General features: G+C 35.9%; 1 protein-coding gene and 1 long non-coding RNA gene across 2 annotated transcripts in view; one reads left to right on the top strand and one right to left on the bottom strand.

Annotated features, from left to right (window-relative positions):
• Positions 1–20,423, bottom strand: part of LOC143054951 (uncharacterized) — a 290,618-nt gene that overhangs the window by 166,744 nt on the left and 103,451 nt on the right. The gene's annotated exons all lie outside the window — the stretch shown is intronic.
• LOC143054959 (uncharacterized) overlaps positions 1–20,423 on the top strand; it is a 175,948-nt gene that overhangs the window by 82,417 nt on the left and 73,108 nt on the right. The window lies entirely within an intron of this gene.

The raw sequence follows: 20,423 nt of genomic DNA, 5'->3' as shown, positions 1-20,423 counted from the left end.
CATACATATATGTAGAAACTAGGTCGGCCTATTCAAGGGCTTCTAGAGAAAAATAATGAGGGGTGTCACGGGGTATAACTATTATACATGAAGGTCTTGAAGGGGAGAAACACGCGCTTCTTTTGCGCAAGGTATCGAAGGGCGCTACGTTAAAAATTCTGAAACTAGAGCTCAATGCGCGAAAGAAAGATCTTTTTATGTATCTGTATCGTTTGTTTTCTTTCTATTTTAGTGCGCTTCAAAAAGACCTTTTTAGCTCACCTGGCCGAAAGGCCAAGTGAGCTTTTCTCATCACTTGGCGTCCGGCGTCTGTCGTCGTCCGTCGTCGTCCTGCGTTAACTTTTACAAAAATCTTCTCCTCTGAAACTACTGGGCCAAATTTAACCAAACTTGGCCACAATCATCATTGGGGTATCTAGTTAAAAAAATGTGTCCGGTGATCCGGCCAACCAACCAAGATGGCCGTCATGGCTAAAAATAGAACATAGGGGTAAAATGCAGTTTTTGGCTTATAACTCAAAAACCAAAGCATTTAGAGCAAATCTGACGAGGTAATATTGTTCATCAGGTAAAGATCTATCTGCCCTGAAATTTTCAGATGAATCGGACATTTCGTTGTTGGGTTGCTGCCCCTGAAATGGTAATTTTAAGGATATTTTGCTGTTTATGGTTATTATCTTGAATATTATTATAGATAGAGATAAACTGTAAACAGCAATAATGTTCAGCAAAGTAAGATCTACAAATAAAACAACATGACCAAAATGGTCAGTTGACCACTTTAGGAGTTATTGCCCTTTATAGTCAATTTTTAACCATTTTTCGTAAATCTTAGTAATCTTAGCTTTTAGAAAAATCTTCTCCTCTAAAACTACTGGGCCAAATTTAACCAAACTTGGCCATAATCATCATTGGGGTATCTAGTTTAAAAAATGTGTCCGGTGACCCGCCCAACAAACCAAGATGGCCGCCATGGCTAAAAATAGAACATGGGGATAAAATGCAGTTTTTGGCTTATAACTCAAAAACCAAAGCATTGAGAGCAAATCTGACATGGGGGAAAAATTGTTCATCAGGTCAAGATCTATCTGCCCTGAAAAGTTCAGATGAATCGGACATTCCGTTGTTGGGTTGGTGCCCCTGAAATGGTAATTTTAAGGAAATTTTGCTGTTTTTGGTTATTATCTTGAATATTATTATAGATAGAGATAAACTGTAAACAGCAATAATGTTCAGCAAAGTAAGATCTACAAATAAGTCAACATGACCGAAATGGTCAGTTGACCACTTTAGGAGTTATTGTCCTTTATAGTCAATTTTTAACTATTTTTCGTTTTACTGTTATAGATAGAGATAATTGTAAGCAGCAAGAATGTTTAGTAAAGTAAGATCTACAAACACATCACCAAAAAACAATTTTGTCATGAATCCATCTGTGTCCATTGATTAATATTCACATAGACCAAGGTGAGCGACACAGGCTCTTTAGAGCCTCTAGTTATTTATCTTTATCGTTTGGTTTCAGGCTATTTCAGTGCGCGGTAGATCTTTTAATCATCTGTATTGTTTAGTTTCTGTCTATTTGTATTGGTTTGTTTCTACCTCCATTGCAATGCCAGCATTTTATCTTTTCGTAATTTGGTGTCTGTTATAGCTTTCAAAACGGTCCGAGTTTTGCTCATTTATCTTTACAAAAATGAGAAGATACGGTATGATTACCAAAGAGACAAATATCTACCAGAGAACAATTGACGTGGATGCAAGCAGAAATAGGTGACTTTATGTATGTTCTACAGGTATGATTGCCAGAGAGACAAGTATCCACCACAGAACATATGACGTAAGGAGCTATAGGTGACTGTAATTATGTTCTACAGGTATGATTAACAGATAGACAAGTATCCACCAGAGAACAAATGACGTAGATGTAAGCAGCTATAGGTGACTGTACTTATTTATACAGGTATAATTACCAAAGAGGCAAGTGTCCATCAGAGAACAAATGACGTAGATGTAAGCAGCTATACGTGACTGTACTTATGTTCTACATGTATGATAACCAAAGAGACAGGTATCCACTAGAGAACAAATGACGTAGATGTAAGCAGCTATAGGTGACTGTACTTATGTTCTACAGGTATAATTACCAAAGAGACAGGTATCCACCAGAGAACAAATGACGTAGATGTAATCAGATATAGGTGACTGTACTTATGTTCTACAGGTATAATTACCAAAGAGACAGGTATCCACCAGAGAACAAATGACGTAGATGTAAGCAGCTATAGGTGACTGTACTAATGTTCTACAGGTATGATTGCCAGAGAGACAAGTATCCACCAGAGAACAAATGACGTAGATGTAAGCAGCTATAGGTGACTGTACGTATGTTCTATAGGTATGATTGCCAGAGAAACAAGTATCTACCAGAGAACAAATGACGGAGATGTAAGCAGCTATAGGTGACTGTATGTATGTTCTACAGGTATAATTACCAAAGAGACAGGTATCCACCAGAGAACACATGACGTAGATTTAAGCAGCTATAGGGGACTGTACTAATGTTCTACAGGTATGATTACCAGAGAGACAAGTATCCACCAGAGAACAAATGACGTAGATGTAAGCAGCTATAGGTGACTGTACTTGTTTTCTACAGGTATAATTACCAAAGAGACAAGTGTCCATCAGAGAACAGATGACGTAGATGTAAGCAGCTATAGGTGACTGTCCTTATTTTCTTCAGGCATACTTACCAAAGAGACAAGTGTCCATCAGAGAACAAATGACGTAGATGTAATCAGATATACGTGACTGTACTTATGTTCTACAGGTATGATTGCCAGAGAGACAAGTATCCACCAGAGAACAAATGATGAGGTGTAAGCACTTATATGTGACTACTTATTTTCTACAGGTATAATTACCAAAGAGGCAAGTGTCCATCAGAGAACAAATGACGTAGATGTAAGCAGCTATACGTGACTGTACTTATGTTCTACATGTATGATAACCAAAGAGACAAGTATCCACTAGAGAACAAATGACGTAGATGTAAGCAGCTATAGGTGACTGTACTTATGTTCTACAGGTATAATTACCAAAGAGACAGGTATCCACCAGAGAACACATGACGTAGATTAAAGCAACTATAGGTGACTGTACTAATGTTCTACAGGTATGATTGCCAGAGAGACAGGTATCCACCAGAGAACAAATGACGTAGATGTAAGCAGCTATACGTGACTGTACGTATGTTCTATAGGTATGATTGCCAGAGAAACAAGTATCTACCAGAGAACAAATGACGGAGATGTAAGCAGCTATAGGTGACTGTACTTGTTTTCTACAGGTATAATTACCAAAGAGACAAGTGTCCATCAGAGAACAAATGACGTAGATGTAAGCAGCTATAGGTGACTGTACTTATTTTCTACAGGTATACTTACCAAAGAGGCAAGTGTCCATCAGAGAACAAATGACGTAGATGTAATCAGATATGCGTGACTGTACTTATGTTCTACAGGTATGATTGCCAGAGAGACAAGTATCCACCAGAGAACAAATGATGAGGTGTAAGCACCTATATGTGACTACTTATTTTCTACAGGTATAATTACCAAAGAGGCAAGTGTCCATCAGAGAACGAATGACGTAGATGTAAGCAGCTATACGTGACTGTACTTATGTTCTACAGGTATACTTACCAAAGAGACAAGTGTCCATCAGAGAACAAATGACGTAGATGTAAGCAGCTATAGGTGACTGTACTTATGTTCTTCAGGTATAATTACCAAAGAGACAGGTATCCACCAGAGAACAAATGACGTAGATGTATTCAGATATAGGTGACTGTACTTATGTTCTTCAGGTATAATTACCAAAGAGACAGGTATCCACCAGAGAACAAATGACTTAGATGTATTCAGCTATAGGTGACTGTACTTATGTTCTACATGTATGATAACCAAAGAGACAAGTATCCACTAGAGAACAAATGACGTAGATGTAAGCAGCTATACGTGACTGTACTTATGTTCTACATGTATGATAACCAAAGAGACAAGTATCCACTAGAGAACAAATGACGTAGATGTAAGCAGCTATAGGTGACTGTACTTATGTTCTTCAGGTATAATTACCAAAGAGACAGGTATCCACCAGAGAACAAATGACGTAGATGTATTCAGATATAGGTGACTGTACTTATGTTCTACAGGTATGATTGCCAGAGAGACAAGTATCCACCAGAGAACAAATGACGTAGGTGTAAGCACCTATATGTGACTACTTATGTTCTACAGGTATGATTACCAGAGAGACAAGTATCCACCAGAGAACAAATGACGTAGATATTAGCAGCTATATGTGATTGTACGTATGTTCTACAGGTATGATCACCAAAGAGACAAGTGTCCACCAGAGAACAAATGACGTAGATGTAAGCAGCTATAGATGACTGTACTTATGTTCTACAGGTATGATTACCAGAGAGACAAGTAGCCATCAGAGAACAGATGACGTAGATGTAAGCAGCTATATGTGACTGTACGTATGTTCTACAGGTATGATTGCCAGAGAGACAAGTTTCCACCAGAGAACAAATGACGTAGATGAGAGCAGCTATAGGTGACTGTACGTATGTTCTACAGGTATGTTTCCCAAAGAGACAAGTATCCACCAGAGAACAAATGACGTGGATTTAAGCAGCTATAGGTGACTGTACGTATGTTCTACAGGTATGATAACCAGAGAGACAAGTATCGACCAGAGAACAACTAACGTAGATGTAAGCAGTTATAGGTGACTGTACGTATGTTCTACAGGTATAATCACCAGAGAGACAAGTGTCCACCAGAGAACAAATGACGGAGATGTAAGCAGCTATAGGTGACTGTACTTATGTTCTACAGGTATGATTACCAAAGAGACAGGTGTCCACCAGAGAACAAATAAATGTAGATGTAATCAGCTATAGGTGACTTAACTTATGTTCTACAGGTATGATTACCAAAGAGACAGGTATCCACTAGAGAACAAAAGACGTAGATGTAAGCAGCTATAGGTGACTGTACTTATGTTCTACAGGTATGATTACCAAAGAGACAGGTGTCCACCAGAGAACAAATGACGTAGATGTAAGCAGCTATAGGTGACTGTACGTATGTTCTACAGGTATGATTGCCAGAGAGACAAGTGTCCACCAGAGAACAAATGACGTGAATGTAAGCAGCTATATGTGACTGTACTTATGTTCTACAGGTATGATTTTATCAGCCTCTCTTTGATGTTACCCTCAAGATGTCTTTTTGTCGGTCTCTCTTTGATTTATGAGTGTTGATTCTCCTTTCAATATCTTCCATTTCTTTTATAGACTCAGGACGATTTATAGCTTGACAACTTCTGTAGACACAGAGACATTGGATATACTGGATGTTACCCTCTACATCTCTCTTTTATAGACGCAGGACGATTTATAGCTTGACAACTTGTTTAGACACGGATACATTGGATATACTGGATGTTACCCTCTACATCTCTTTTATAGACGCAGGACGATTTATAGCTTGACAACATCTTTAGACACGGATACATTGGATATACTGGATTTTATCCTCTACATCTCTTTTATAGACGCAGGACGATTTATAGCTTGACAACATCTTTAGACACGGATACATTGGATATACTGGATTTTATCCTCTACATGTCTTTTATAGACGCAGGACGATTTATAGCTTGACAACATCTTTAGACACGGATACATTGGATATACTGGATTTTACCCTCTACATGTCTTTTATAGACGCAGGACGATTTATAGCTTGACAACTTGTTTAGACACAGAAACACTTAATATACTTGATGTTACCCTCTATATGTATTTTTGTCGTTGAGTAGTTTTCTAATTGGTGTATATTCCAAGTCTCTTTTTATTATTATTTACCGCTTACGTTTTGGATTGATATAAAACAGCCGTTATAGGATATGGCACAGGGCAAACGATTTCCCCCTATTAGTATAAGGGAGCTACCATTTGATTTTTAAGGGGGGGGGGGGGCTAGGATGGAATTTGAAAAAAATAGGCAGGACAGGAGTTTTGAGTAAAAAAAAAGGCAGGATGAGCAACTTGGTAAAAAAAAAGAAGGCTGGATGACTATTTGTGTAAAAAAAGTCAGGATAAACTAGTAAAAAAAATAGGCAGGACCGAATAGAGTACAAAAATAAAAAGACAGGACAGAGATTACAACTTTTAAAAAAAGCAGGACAAAACTTTTCATCCTAGCCCCCCCCCCCCCCACCCCCTCCCCCCATAAAAATCAAATGGTATTTGAATACGGAAAGACGTTACCATTGGTACCATTAAAAGCCACAAACAGTAAAAACCATGGTCGAAAAAATAAAGACATATAGACAAAAAAGTATTAAAAAAACAGATAATCGAAGATTGACCAACACGAAACCAACAAAAACGGTGAACTCAGAATAAAAGTTAGTACTTCACTGATGACACCTGTTATTAATACTATGACAGTATGTTAATGGAACATATCCGGTGATGCATTTGAAGTAATAAGAAAGTTTAAAGTTCATGCTCCACTAACGACACAGGTCTTGTTAATCATGTGACAGTATGTTGATGGAACATATCCAGTGACGTATTGGAAGTAATAAGAAGGTTCACAGTCCGCTCAACCTTACGACACCTGTCGTGTTAATCATGTGACAGTATGTTGATGGAACATATCCAGTGACGTATTGGAAGTAATAAGAAGGTTCACAGTCCGCTCAACCTTACGACACCTGTCGTGTTAATCATGTGACAGTATGTTGATGGAACATATCCAGTGACGTATTGGAAGTAATAAGAAGGTTCACAGTCCGCTCAACCTTACGACACCTGTCGTGTTAATCATGTGACAGTATGTTGATGGACATATCCGGTGATACGTATTTGAGAGATTAGAAGATGCTGAAAAATATTTTGGAATGGAAACTAGATAATAATTATATGACTGTAACGATTCAGAAACTTTATCAGTGGTTATTATTTCTTCCTTAATTATTTTGTTATTTCGAGAATCTAATGGCAGGTTTGGCTTATTGTTGTTTTTTTTTCATTTATCTGCAAATCTCCAATTATTATAAAAATCTTCCAGTTTACAGACGTTTTAGTAATTGCTCTTCAATCTTTGCTAGTAAAAAAAGCATCGACTGCAGTCATGACAGTGATGTATATTTCAGCAAAAAAATATAAATATGTAAACAGTTATTATATGTGACAAGAATGTGAGTGTCTCTGGATGTTCAAACCATTTGGTTCAACCATGAATTACTGTTGCTGTAAATCAATGTGCAAAGTCATACATTTTTTTTGTTTAATACTTTTGTAAAATTATTCTTAAATTTTATTAGGTACTTTAAGAAGTTATAAAATGAAGTTACCAAATGAATAAAATATTCCACGTGAACAGTAGTTGTAGTATGATATATCTGAACGTTTTTCGTTATTTGTAGAATGAGGTTAATGTGTGTGGCATGTGGTATTACCTTTTCTGTTAAATGTCTTTGCAGCAAAAAAACACCGAATTGGGACGATTAAGAGATAGACATTTTGTATAGACACATATATATTGTTAAAGACTGTAAGTTGACCTCTACATGTTTTTTCATTCGTCGGGTATACCCCCGCATCTTCGTTTAATGATATTTTTATGTTTTTAATAATTCTATACCAAATTAAGACCGAACCTGAATTCGATCTCGCTCCGTCTTCATATAGAAAAAAAAATGTAGTTCTTTCTTCTCTTGGTTTAGATATTCACATTGAATTTACCCGTTTAGAACATTGACCACTTACTCTTACATCGAAACTACGCTATTGAGGTATGATCATTTCGAGAAAATAATTACGCGAAACTTTATATACTGCAAATTACCGCACAGGTTTTAAAAGAAGGCCAATGCAAGTGCATAACGAATCAGAAACCTTAGTCTTTCCTCATAGGTAGCATACATTAGAACTTCCTTAAAATAAATGTGTATCATAGATGATAATTTAACCTTCTGACGTTGAGTATCTGATTCGTAACATGAATAGAAGTTTCGTTCATGTAAAGTTATTTTAAATTTCCCCGTATTTCATAGGTAAAACAGTAAGAAAAAAGAACTTGGAATGATTTAAGCTTTTCTAGGATAAATAATTCAGGAACTGAGATGAATACATCTAAAGCAAAATATACTTGTAAGTATTTTCAGTAAAATGATTAAGTGTTTCATAAATTAAATAACTAGTTTACGAAAAATGATAAACGAATCTATAAAATGTAAACACATACTTATTGAACAGGTAAGGATTTTCACGACAGCTGTTATTTTGGCTTTAATTTAGCTTTCAGTACGTACCTGCGAGTACTCTAATATCGGTGCGTTGAGTTATTGTTTTTATGTTAGTTATGTCACCGGATCAACAATTTCGGGTGACATATCAAGATGACATGTCTACCAGCAGACTGTTGCCTTGTGAACTAGCACGTTAAAAGTCTGTGTGTCGGTCTAGTTCTAACCAGTATCATGTGTCTAGATAGGATGACATGTCTACCAGCAGACTGTTGCCATGTGAATTAGTACGTTAAAAGTCTGTGTGTCGGTCTAGTACTAACCAGTATAATGTGTCTAGATAGGATGACATGTCTACCAGCAGACTGTTGCCTTGTGAATTAGTACGTTAAAAGTATGTGTGTCGGTCTAGTACTAATCAGTATCATGTGACTAGATAGGATGACATGTCTACCAGCAGACTGTTGCCTTGTGAACTAGCACGTTAAAAGTCTGTGTGTCGGTCTAGTACTAACCAGTATAATGTGTCTAGATAGGATGACATGTCTACCAGCAGACTGATTGCTTTGTGAACTAGCACGTTAAAAGTCTTTGTGTCGGTCTAGTACTAACCAGTATAATGTGACTAGATAGGATGACATGTCTACCAGCAGACTGTTACCTTGTGAACTAGCACGTTAAATGTCTGTGTGTCGGTCTAGTACTAACCAGTATAATGTGACTAGATAGGATGACATGTCTACCAGCAGACTGTTACCTTGTGAACCAGCACGTTAAAAGTCTTTGTGTCGGTCTGGTACTAACCAGTATCATGTGTCCAGATAGGATGACATGTCTACCAGCAGACTGTTACCTTGTGAACCAGCACGTTAAAAGTCTTTGTGTCGGTCTGGTACTAACCAGTATAATGTGACTAGATAGGATGACATGTCTACCAGCAGACTGTTACCTTGTGAACTAACACGTCAAAAGTCTTTGTGTCGGTCTGGTACTAACCAGTATAATGTGTCAAGATAGGATGAAATGTCTACCAGCAGACTGTTGCCTTGTGAACCAGCACGTTAAATGTCTGTGTGTCGGTCTAGTACTAATTAATATTATTAATTCGTATATTTTAACACATCACGAGTTGGTTGACCGTTCTGGAATAACCGTATCACAAATGATATGTTCCTTACGTCGTAACTACAATCCCCTTCCCTTTCCTGAATGTGACTACCGAATTAGACTATTTACCGGATTTGTTATCACATAAGCAACACGACGGGTGCCTGGATCTGCTTACCCTTCCGGAGCACCTGAGATCACCCCTAGTTTTTTGGTGGGATTCGTGTTGTTTATTCTTTAGTTTTCTATGTTGTGTCGTGTGTGCTGTCTTTTTCATTTTTAGCCATGGCGTTGTCAGTTTGTTTTAGATTTATGAGTTTAACTGTCCCTTTGGTATCTTTCGTCCCTCTTTTTTAACATTCTTTACTAATATGATATAAAATATAAAAGATAAAGCTGCGGATCTGTACGTAATGCAAGATTGGAAGCCTTACCATGGACACTAAGAATATTTTATATTATACTGTCATTAAGAATCAACAATTTGACAGGAGTTGTTGTATTGACAATTAATTGAAAATGCAACTTCTCCGACATAATGCTTGGATAATTAGAATTATGTTTGCCATGGCACGAAACTTACCATAGTGTACTATCAATCATTTCTTTGGACCATTTTAAACGAGTAATGGCATTTTGTCTATCATTGAAACAATTGGCTTTGGTACGGACAAAGAATTTAGTTTATTCTTCTGATTTTTTCTTCGGAGAATATTAAAATAAACTGTTGACACAGATATATGTCTCGCCTATCAACATAAAATGATGAACATCCCATTGCTTATTAATCTAGTAGTTAGACAATCATCTACTGAACAGAGCCTGATCATTGTCGACAAACTGAGATAAACAGACAGTCATGTAACTTTATAGAAAGTATTGTTGTTTATTGTGCATATTTATCATCAATATAACTTCATCAGAAAAACATAACATTGCAAATTGCCTATCAACTCAGTCACGTGATCATGTCAAAGGTGACAAAGTATCGGAATAGTCATCAAAATGATATAAACTGATAGAGATGCGATTTCAATGACTTATCAAAAGTAGATCCTATCAAACTAACTAAAGCAGAATGTTTGACATTGAAATAGCTAATTAATTCAAAGTCACTTGACTATGTCCTAGCGAGCAGGTCTTCAAAATAGCTGTCAAATTGGTATGTTCTGATCATGCTGATAGTAATGCGACTTCATAATAATAATCTTTTATACGTAAGCATTACAACTGATAGAATACATACACACTATCATTGATCACAAGTAGATCGATTCAAAGTTCATACTAATTAACTTTAGCAGAAAACGTATCAATTTCTGAAGACGTCGCCGTCGCTGGACGAGCAATCTCCTGGTCGTGCTTTTCCGAGACGTTCGTCTCAGGCGAAAAACAACAGGGAGGAATTGAAGAGTCGATATCGCATCTTCAACAATGGACTCCTTGGCGTGATATTTTTTTTGTGCAGATCTGCACTTGCTGATATTTTTTTTCTGATAAAGTTTCCATCTATCTAATATAGCTTCAAGATAAAATGCAACAAATGGTGATACTATCTATGAAACGGCAAACAGCCCGATTTCGGTTAAGGTGTATAATTTGTAAATATTATTAAAAAAATGGGGTATTGTTGCAAATGAGAACACTCCCCAAGAGACTAAATGACACAGAAATTAGAAACAAACTATAGCGTACTAAATTATAAACCTGATACCTTGATAACTATATATAGGTCAGTCACCATACAGCTTAATCAATGAGAAAAGCCCTAACTGAATAGTCAGCAATAAAAGGCCCAGCATGACAAAAGTAAAACAATTCAAACGGGATATCTAACGGCCTTATTTATGTAAAAAATAATACAAAAACAAATTTGGACACAACAACAATTGACTACCACTGAATAACTGTTTTCTGACTTGGGACATGCACGCATCGAATGTGAGGGGAATGAAGAAGTTTGAAGGCGACTAGCCTCTATCTAAGAAGTCTAGATTTTGTCTTGCTGCTCATTTCAACATTTCTTACTATCTATTCTAGTATTCAAGATAGTTGGCCAACAATAGACCAAAAAAAATATGTTCATTTAAGGGCAATTACTCTTAATCGTCAGAAATCTTCCGACAATTTAAATGTAAATGCATTAATAGTCGATCTCAACATTATGAACACTCCTTTCAAGTCAGATTATCTATAGTTTTTCTTCTAGATAATAGTAGAGAATGCATTTATAGTGGCACTATTTCATGTAAAATAAGTAAAATGTTAACGGACGACGACACAACGAACGTCAAGTGATGCAAATTGCTGAACTGGGGTGCCTTATAAAGTTGAGCAGCCTCCGTTCTACTAGTTGCACAATCTTGTGTAAAACAAGTAAAATGTTAATAAACAACGACTCAGCAAACGCCTAGTGATGAAAATAGCACAACTGATGTGTCTTATAAGGACGAGAAGTTCCTGTTCCAATATTGGCACTAGGTTATGTAAAATAAGTAAATTGTTTATAGACGACAACACAATCAACATCAAGCGATGATCCTAGTTCCAATGAGGTGCCCCGAAAGGACAACAGGCTTCTGTTCCACTACTGGCATTATCTTATGTAAACTTCTAAACAGACGACGACAAAACGAACGTTATAAGTGATAATGATTAATCTCTGAACCCGTGTGCCTTGGAATGTTTTGAAGCTCCTGTTTCACTGGGGCCAATATCGTATGTAAATTAAGTAACATGTTAACAGACAACGACACAGCGGACTCCAAGTGAATATGTAAACTGAGGTGCCCTGGAAGGGCGAGCAGCTCCTGTTTCACTAGTGGCACTACCTTATGCTCAAAAAGTAAAATGATGAGTAAAGCTGAACTAAGGTGCCCCAGAAAGACGAGAAGCTCCTACTCCAAAAGTAATGACCTCAGCCAATTTGTGGTACCCTGGATGTTAAGGACGAGCAGCTCCTGCTCTAATATCTCCAAAAGTGTCACTTTATTTTTTTTAAAAGTAAAATGTTAACATACGACGACACAATGGACGCCAAGTTATGATAATAGCTGAACTGAGGTGCCACAGAAGGACGAGAAGCTCCTACGCCACAAGTGGCACCTCCTAAGTAAAATTACTCAAATAAGTAAAATGTTAACAGAGGACGACACAACGGACGCCTCGTGATTATATTAACTGAACTGTGGAGCCGTGGAAGGACAAGCAGGTCCTGCTCCACAAGTGACACTTTATTATGTAAAATAAGTAATTTTTGACGATGCCAAGTGATGAGAATATGTAAACTGTGGTGCCCTGGAAAGACGAGCAGCTCCTGCTCCACTAGTGGCACTATCTCATGTAAAATAAGTAAATTGTTAACAGACGACTCAATGGACGTCAAGTGCCTGTCATAGATGAATTGAGGTGCCCTGGAAGGATGAGCAGCTCCTGCTCCACTAGTGGCACTGTCTTCTGTAAAATAAGTAAATTGCTAACAGAAAACGACTCAATGGATGCAAAATGCTCGTTATAGATGACATGAGGTGCCCTGGAGTGACAAGCAGCCTCTACTCTATTAATTACACTACATGTATCTCATGTAGTACAAGTAAATTGCTAATAGACAACGACTCAATGGAAGTCAAATGCTCGCCATAGATGAATTGAGATGCCCTGGAAGGTCTAGCAGCTCCTACTCCACATGTGGCATATATGATGTTAAATACATAAAAGAAATTAACAGACGACGACACAACGGACACCAAATGATGAGAATAAGTAAACTCTGATTCCCTGGCAGGACAACCAGCTCCTGCTTCGCTGGTGGTTGTATATTATGCAAAATAAGTAAATTATTAACAGACGACACAACGGACGGCAAGTTAAGATAATAGTAGAGATTGCATTTATAGTGGCACTATTTCATGTAAAAAAAGTAAAATGTTAACAGACGACACAACGGACGGCAAGTTATGATATTAGATGAACTGAGGTGCCCTGGAAGGAATAGCAGCTCCTGTTCCAATAGTTGCACTATCTTATGTTAAATAAGTAAAAAATGTTAACAGACGGCGACACAACAGACGACAAATAAGGAGAACAGCTGAACTGAGGTGCCCTAAAACAAGTGCAGTTCCTGTACTATGTTTAATAGGTAAATTGTTAACAGACAACGACTCAACGGACGGCAAGTTACGAGAATAGTTAAACTGAGGTGCCTTATAAGGACATAGCTCATGTTCGACTTGTTGCGCTATTTAATGTAAAATAAGCAGTTTATTAACAGACGACGACACAACAAACACCAAGTGATAATCATAGTTAAAGTAAGATGCCCTGTAAGAAGTTATTTGCGCTTCATTTGGAAATAACTAGCTACACGTAGCTACATTTGATACAGTATTTGTGAAAAATAACCACTATTACAACCCTGAAATATGCGATGTTTCCCGTATCTATTATTATGCACACACACAAATGGCATGTGTATTGTGTTGAACAATCAAATAAGTGGTTCATTAATGATGTACCGCCCACACAAATTTAAAGTCCATCAATGCAATCGTTATCGACAATTGCAGCTTAAACGTAAAATAAAAGAAGAGTCTACTCGCTCCAAAGGTCAGATGCTAAATGAAGCAATCAGTTTAGTTTAAAGACAAAACAAAAGAAACTTCTGCATTCTGAATACGGTGCAGGAAATACTTGCCCTTCCGGAGCACCCCATTTCACTCCCTGTTTGAGTTCGTGTTGCTTCTTATTTATTATTCATAACTGTTGATGTAAATGTCTTTTTGGTTTTAGGAGTCTTTGTTTACTCCTTGGTTTTGATTGTTATTGTCTTTGTTATCAAATACTTTTTGCTCGAAAACTTGGCTGGATCTTTTCCTAAACGATACGTGGTACCAGAATAATTATGCAGCTGTGTCCATTGTAGTGTAGCTATGAGGTCGTTGAAGGCTATCTAGATGGGGACCTGCACTACATACTCATTTGTCATGTTTGTTCTGACATTTGTCAAAATATCTTTTAAGGTTTCTCTGACTACAAAGTAAGTCTATTTATCTCCAGTTGACATTTCCCAATTATGCCTAAAATTATGTTGGGCCAAAGAATTAAGTCTGTGAAGAGGCAACTTTTCTCGCCTGAATGACAATAATAATAATTATTCAGGTTTTTTTTGGGGGATGACATTGTAGTTTGTTTTCGAATAATGATCTTGTTTATCTCTTTAGTATCCTTTATATCTCCTTTTCCCCGTTGATATTGATTGGGTCGTACTGACTTATTTCACTGTTTACGCTTCTAACTTATCTTATATTGTATTTTAACAATAGACAAGTAAAACATAACTGGCATCCTAGGACAATAACTCATAAAAAATCACTTGATAGTTATTTAGAAAAAAAATAATAGATTGATCTTGAAATGTTTAGCATATTAAATCTGTTAATCTAATGCAAATGTTTTCTATTCTAAAATTAGGTTTTATATCCAAAGCATTAATTCCAGGATCATATTTCGGCTCAGGTATTCGGAATGTTTTGATTTCAAGTTTTGTCAAATGTTGCCTTCCAACTGTTATGATTCGAGCTCTATTGATTATTAATACTTAGACGAGAGTGTACATGATGTGCACAATCATAAGTCAGGGACCTTTCACAATTTTTCATTGGAGATTTGTAAATAATTGTTACAGCAGTATACCGCTTTTCATAAGTTATCTATCGATTAGGAAAAAAACAAACCGGGGAAAAAGAGGGAAACACATCATGACGATACATTGATTTTACCCCTATGTTCTATTTTGTGGCATGGTGGCCATGTTTTATGACAGACATGAATTAAAAAAAGACTGAACACTCATCATTATAGAGAGCAAAAGTGGCAGAAATATAATTTTGCAAATTCAAGTTGTATGCAACTCTGTAATTTTAAAACTCAAACTTTGGAATTTTTCATTTGTAAAAGTGAAAATCGACAATCACACATTTGAGAGTTGCATGTTTTTTCAATAAATTATTTGTTTCAATTGACAATTAATTGACAATTAAGAACAGATCAAAGCGTCATTTTAGTCTTAGATACTTGTATATGTTATTTGTTGGGAAATACTTGTACAAATGTAGCTGTCAGTAATTGCTGGTTCTCTAAGATATGTAACTTTTATTGTTGTGGATATACAAATATTTAGCCATGTTTGTTAGATGTTTGCATGCTTTGTATCGATCTGTTAACGTACGGTAATTTCAATTGCAATTGCTGTAACACCACTGCCCTATATTTGGGGTGGGTTGAGCGCTCACAAACATGTTTAACACCGTCACATCCTTAAGGAGTCCACACAAAGCCAGAAGCCTGTAGTTCAATGGTTGTCGTTGTTTCATGTCTGCCATATTTGTTTTTGTAAATTAGACCAAAAGTTTATCCATTTAATCGTAATTGTTTCCCACCTTTTATAACCAACTATACGGTGTATGGATAAAGACTAATAAAAGTACACAAAACACAACATAGAAAACCGAAAACTGAGCTACACGATCCATAACAACAATGGTGTTGCCATGTGCTTTGGAAGGTTCAAAACGGATCCTGATCAACCTATAAACAGTGATAAGCTATGACGTTATAGTGGATTTACCCTTATCTAACCCTGAGGCTTTCAAAAATATCTAGACCATTGATCACAGAAAATATATTAACCTTAAAACTTGATCAAATGTGAAATTTTGAAATTGAATTAAGTTTTTCTGGCTAAAGGATAGACGGACGAGACTGTTACAGGTATAAACAGAATACACATTGCAAAATTAACAAGAATGTGTCCAAAGTACACGGATTTCCCACTCGCACTATCCTTTCCCATGTTCCATGGACTGTAAAAATTGAGTAATCATCTTATTTGGCATTGAAATTAGAAAGATTATACTATAGGGAACATATGTACTAAATTTCAAGTTGATTGGACTTCAATTTCATCAAAAACTACCTTGACCAAAAACTTACCTGAAACTCCCACTTTCATTTTCTATGTTAAGTGAACCGTGAAATTGGGGTCAAAAGTCTAATTTGGCTTTAAAATTAGAAAGATCATATCATAAGCAACAAGTGTACCAAGTTTCAAGTTGATTGGACTTTAGCTTCATCAAAAACTACCTTGACCAAAAACTTCAACCTGAAACTCCCTCTTTCATTTTCTATGTTCAGTGGACTGTGAAATTGGGGTCAAAAGTCTAATATGGCTTAAAAGTAGAAAGATCATATCATAAGCAACAAGTGTACTAAGTTTCAAGTTGATTGGACTTCAGCTTCATCCAAAACTACCTTGACCAAAAACTTTAACCTGAATCTCCCACTTTCATTTCTATGTTCAGTGGACCGTGAAATTGGGGTCAAAAGTCTAATTTGGCTTTAAAATTAGAAAGATCATATCATAAGCAACAAGTGTACCAAGTTTCAAGTTGATTGGACTTTAGCTTCATCAAAAACTACCTTGACCAAAAACTTCAACCTGAAACTCCCTCTTTCATTTTCTATGTTCAGTGGACTGTGAAATTGGGGTCAAAAGTCTAATTTGGCTTTAAAATTAGAAAGATCATATCATAAGCAACAAGTGTACTGAGTTTCAAGTTGATTGGACTGCGGCTTCATCAAAAACTACCTTGACCAAAAACTTTTACCTGAAACTCCCCCTTTAATTTTTCTATGTTCAGTGGACCGTGAAATTGGGGTCAAAAGTCTAATTTGGCTTTAAAATTAGAAAGATCATATCATAAGCAACACGTGTACTAAGTTTCAAGTTGATTGGACTTCAGCTTCATCAAAAACTACCTTGACCAAAAACTTTAACCTGAAACTCCACCTTTCTTTTTCTATGTTTAGTGGACCGTGAAATTGGGGTCAAAAGTCTAATTTGGCTTTAAAATTAAAAAGATCATATCATAAGCAACAAGTTTACTAAGTTTTAAGTTGATTGAACTTCAGCTTCATCCAAAACTACCTTGACCAAAAACTTTAACCTGAAACTCCCACTTTCATTTTCTATGTTCAATGGACGGTGAAATTGGGGTCAAAAGTCTAATATGGCTTAAAAGTAGAAAGATCATATCATAAGCAACAAGTGTACTAAGTTTCAAGTTGATTGGACTTCAGCTTCATCCAAAACTACCTTGACCAAAAACTTTAACCTGAATCTCCCACTTTCATTTCTATGTTCAGTGGACCGTGAAATTGGGGTCAAAGGTCTAATTTGGCTTTAAAATTAAAAAGATCATATCATAAGCAACAAGTTTACTAAGTTTTAAGTTGATTGAACTTCAGCTTCATCAAAACTACCTTGACCAAAAACTTTAACCTGAAACTCCCACTTTCATTTTCTATGTTCAATGGACGGTGAAATTGGGGTCAAAAGTCTAATATGGCTTAAAAGTAGAAAGATCATAGCATAAGCAACAAGTGTACTAAGTTTCAAGTTGATTGGACTTCAGCTTCATCCAAAACTACCTTGACCAAAAACTTTAACCTGAATCTCCCACTTTCATTTCTATGTTCAGTGGACCGTGAAATTGGGGTCAAAAGTCTAATTTGGCTTTAAAATTAAAAAGATCATATCATAAGCAATAAGTCTAATAAGTTTCAAGTTGATTGGACTTCAGCTTCATCAAAAACTACCTTGACCAAAAACTTTAACCTGAAACTCTCCCTTTCATTTTCTATGTTCAGTGGACCGTGAAATTGGTGTCAAAAGTCTAATTTGGCTTTAAAATTAGAAAGATCATATCATAAGCAACAAGTGTACTAAGTTTCAAGTTGAACGGAGGCACAGACGGACGGACGAAAGGAGGCACAGACCAGAAAAAATAATGCCCCTCTACTTTCGTAGGTGGGGCATAAAAAGAAGAGCTGCATGAACATTTTCAAGTTTCGAAAATAGGGGAAAAAAGTGGGACATTAGTCTTATTTTATCTTGTTAACATATTTTGTTTTAGTAATCTTTTGAAAGATGAATAATATTACTATTTCAATTGATAATTGATTTCAAAGTGATTAAATAACATCGTCTATTTTGCTTATTTTCTTTTTATAGTGCGGATTTGTTTCAGTTTGTTACAATCCGATATCGACTGAGTCTGTTTCAGGACGAGTTATCCAGCATCGATGGAATCTGTCTTCGTAACCCTGACCTAACCCTACTGTTTTTGTAAAATATAAGTAATATTATTATGTCAATGGATAATAAATTTTAAAAAGAAGAAATATCATCTTTCATCTTACTTATATTTTTCGTCTAGTCCAAGTATGTTGCAGTCCGTCATTGTTATAGATCGAGTTATCTAGCCTTGATTGAAAAATCTGACAGCTGCACAACATGTCGTTATACTTTATATTAGAACGATCATTACTGTAACAGAGAACAGTTGTCGTTTTTTCGTGAGCTAAATTTTCAATGAAAGTATTTGAATTAAGAAAACACTTTTCAAAAAACAAAGATTGAAGATGTAAATCGTTATAATTTTTATTACAAATTTTACATTACAAATATATACCTCACAAAATAAACACGTTATCATGTTGCAATTAGAATTTTGAATTACATAGTTACATATTTCTAGATGCAAATCTTAAACGTAAAATTGTCCAGATGCAGTGGTACAAATTACAAATTGCAATCTGGAAACTAAATTTTCAGAGGTTCAGAGATACAACTTAAGAATTGCAAAGTTGGAATTAGGAAACTTTTGGCTGTCCTTTCATTTTTGCCTGGAAATCCAACATTATCATAAATTATCAAAATGCAATTAACCTGGTTCTGAAATTGATATCTATCAAAAACTGTACTTCTCGGCTAAACAAATCTTCTCATTACAGTTCATTTTAAGATTCAGAGTAAACACTTTTAAGAGCCTTGATTGCGGCCAATAGTGTCTTTCCTCAAAATGTTAGGTAAACAAATGTATAAATTCAATTTCTTTTACAATATAATATTAAATCATAAAGCACAAATACAAAAATCAAATACAATATGAACCAACAAACTAATAGCACTGAATTACAGCCGATTCAGAATGTGTCAGGTTAAATATGCTTGTGGGCAGCCAACCTACCCATAACCCGTGTCTGCGATTAACAGCGTGAAATAAAAACAAAGAATCGAAAATCAACAATTACATGAATTATACAGTGCTTTTTTAACAGATTACAGACAGTCATTTTCCCTTTTCATAGCGCCCCACCATTTAACTTTTCCCCAGATAAATTTCTTAAGCGATATTTGCCACAATTTTTTTGAATGTTAGGTCTATACGATGCTCTTCAACTTTGTACTTGTTTGGCTTTCGAACTATAATGCATGTTCACTGATGAGTCTTATGTAGAGGAAACATGCGAGTCTGGCGTATTTAATTTTAAGCCTGATACCTTTGATAACTATTTTAAAGGTCTATTATATTTTTCTTCATTTTTTTTTTTGATTCATCAGTCCCCAATGGTTTCTTCAGCTCATTTGTCAGTACTTTTGTAAATTGTCCGTTAATAGACTACTTAATTAAATACATCTATAACATGTATAACAACCACAAGGACTGACTGTTGATTGCATTTATTAACAAAATGGACAATTGTATGCAAATAAACTCATTATAGATACCAGGATCAGATTTGGCATTTTTGTATACAGTTAATTTATAAATATAACCGTTGTTTAAAATGATAATCCATGTCAGCACAGAATTCGAGGAATTTAAACTCCACCAGCAGTGGTATCGACCCAGTGGTAATAAATAAACTCATTATAGGTACCAGGACTAACTTTTGTATTTAGTCCAAACGCGCATTTCGACTGCTAAAGACTCGCCAGTGCGCTCAAATCAAAAACAGTTAAAAAGCCAAACTATTTTAAAAATCCAAATGCTTTAAAAGTAAAATCACAAAAATACTGAACTCTGAGGAAAATTCAAAACTGTAAGTCCCTAATCAAATAGCAAAATTAAATG

This window comes from Mytilus galloprovincialis, chromosome 12 (assembly GCF_965363235.1).
Source record: "Mytilus galloprovincialis chromosome 12, xbMytGall1.hap1.1, whole genome shotgun sequence".
NCBI lineage: Eukaryota > Metazoa > Mollusca > Bivalvia > Mytilida > Mytilidae > Mytilus > Mytilus galloprovincialis.
Note: the sequence above shows the minus strand (reverse complement) of the source record. Positions and strands in the feature narration are given on the sequence as shown.